This window comes from Oryctolagus cuniculus, chromosome 21 (genome assembly GCF_051225735.1).
Source record: "Oryctolagus cuniculus isolate XC-2025 breed Fujian yellow rabbit chromosome 21, ASM5122573v1, whole genome shotgun sequence".
Taxonomy (NCBI): domain Eukaryota; kingdom Metazoa; phylum Chordata; class Mammalia; order Lagomorpha; family Leporidae; genus Oryctolagus; species Oryctolagus cuniculus.
Window position 1 is genome coordinate 40,682,524 of NC_142887.1, and position 2,478 is coordinate 40,685,001.

General features: G+C 38.8%; 1 pseudogene; it reads left to right on the top strand.

Annotated features, from left to right (window-relative positions):
- The first annotated feature begins 1,937 nt into the window (after positions 1-1,937).
- LOC149119952 (U6 spliceosomal RNA) lies at positions 1,938-2,005 on the top strand (annotated as a pseudogene).
- Positions 2,006-2,478: the final 473 nt, after the last annotated feature.

Consider the following 2,478-nt stretch of genomic DNA (forward strand, 5'->3'; position numbering starts at 1 on the left):
TCTGGGTCTCCCTCATGGGTGCATGGGCCCAAGGACTTGGGCCATCTTCTACTGCTATCCCAGGAGATAGCAGAGAGCTGTATTGGAAGAAGAGCAGCTGGAACTAGAACTGGCACCCAAATGGGATGCTGGCCCTTCAGGCCAGGGCTTTAACTCACTGCACAACAGCGCCAGCCCCAATTTTTATCCTTTTTAAGGAATGACCATACTGTTCTGCATAACATCTGTACTAACTTGTGTTTTCACCTACCATATATGGTGGTTTTCTTTTCCCATGTGCTCTCTAGCATTTGTTATTTTTTATCAGTTTGGCATAAAAATGATATAGTATTGTTCATGTTTTTGTGTATTTTGAAATCAGTTAATTTGTTTATTAAATCTTTATTATTTGAAAGGTGGATTTAGAGAGAGAGGGAAAGACATAGATAGCTTTCATCTGCTGGCTCACACCCCAGAGAGTTTCAACAGTTGAGCCTGGGGCATGCTGGAGTCAGGAGCTTCATCCAAGTCTCCCACATGAGTGGCAAGGACCTGAGTCCTTCGTCCATCTTCTGCTGGTTTCCCAGGTGTTTAGCAGTGAGCTAAATTGGAAGTGGAGATTCCTAAACTCAAAGTGGAACTCAGATGTTATGCTGGCCTCACAGATTGCAGCTTTCCCCACTTGGCCACAATGCCAGCCCCTCTATCAATTTAATTCCTCAAAAATAGCTCAGTAATGTTGGCATCTATCTCATTTTGTTTTTTCTCTGTTATTATTCAACTTATTGATGTCTTATTTTTGTTCACATTATTCCTCTCAATTGCTCTACCTGAGGTGAGTAGGGCTGCTGTGTTGCTTAAATGAAGTGTATGCTTTAGATTACTCATTTAATGAGTGCATGTCATTCACATAGCACTTCACTGAAGTTCTACTATGTCCCAAATCCTCTTCTAGGCACAGAATTTAGACCACTTTTCTCTTAGGCCCAGATCTTGCCTTTAACATACTACTTGGAATTTAGTAGCTCATGAAATCTGCAGACTGCATAAATGAATGAATATTTTGAGGGCTGTGCTTTTGTGGAGGAACTTCATAGGAGACCGAAGGAATAAAATAAATCAAAAGTATCCACAGTATATAGAATGTATACTATTTTACAAGTCACAGAGAAGAAGAAGAAGAAGAAGGAAAGTAGTAAGACTAGAAAGTTTGTGGCAAGACTAACAGGCGCTGGTCAAGAACTTAATAAGCACATTAGGAAAGCAGTAAGGTTTCTTTTTTTTTTTTTTGAGGAAAAGTTTTTATTTCTAGTGATGAAATTGGCTACAGAACATTATGAAAGTTTAAAAATACAAAGAGAAATTGTCTATAATTAATAGATTCAAAATTTGACAATCAGTGAATATCATTATTAGTCATTACCAACAACAGTTATTGATTTGAAAGGCAGAGTGACAGGAAGAGGGAACCACTGCTTCACTCCCCAGACACTTGCAATAGCCAAAGCTTGACCAAGCCAAAACCAGGAACTGGGAATTCATTCTGGATGTCCCATTTGGGTGCAGGGACCCAAGCACTTCTGCCATCCTCCGTCTCCTCCCAGGGTGCACACTAGCAGAAACTTGCCTCAAAGCAGAGAAGCTACCACTCAAGCCAGGCATTTGTATATGGGATGTGGGTGTGTGGTGGTGATAGCAAGCCCTCATGGATAAAAAAAAAAAAAAAAAAAAAAAAAAAAAAAAAAAAAAAAAAAAAAAAGTTATTTCTATGCCAAGGAAATTACTCTGTAGTCTTTCTCTTATAAACTACGTATTGCTGAACCTAGATAATTTTTCCTTTATTTAACAATGACATGAAAATGTCAGTTGAGTTGGCTTTCCTGAAGATCTTGTTTCTTGAATATTAGTGGCTAGCTGAGATAAATTCTTTTCATCTCTTTCTCGCTTCGGCAGCACATGTGCTCGCTTCGGCAGCACATATACTAAAATTGGAATGATACAGAGAAGATTAGCATGCCCCTGCGCAGTAAGGTTTCTTTACCTCCCTGTAGGCTCTGCTCTCCAGAGGTGAACAGGGTCCTCTAAACCCACTTGCTGCACACACAAACACCTGAGTGTTGTATTCTCCCACAGGTGTTGGAGACTGATATGGTGTTCTGATTTATATTTACATAATGGCTAGTGACATCGGGCATATTCACATGTTTTGACCATGTACATTTCTTCTGAGAAATGTCTATTCAGATCCTTGCCTGTTTCTTCACTGTATTTTTTGGAGTTTTTCCAATTCATGTAAATGTTCTGGAAATCTGTAAACATTCAGAGTTTTAATTTTTCCTGCCATCTGTTCATTGTATCTACACTCTGATGTTTACTTTGTTGTGAAGAAGTATCTTAGTTGGATATACTCAAATGTCTCTGTTTTTATTTTTGTGACTATTGCTATTGGAATCTTACCCAAAAGCTATTGTGTGTTGACAATATTTAGAGTTTCCCTAT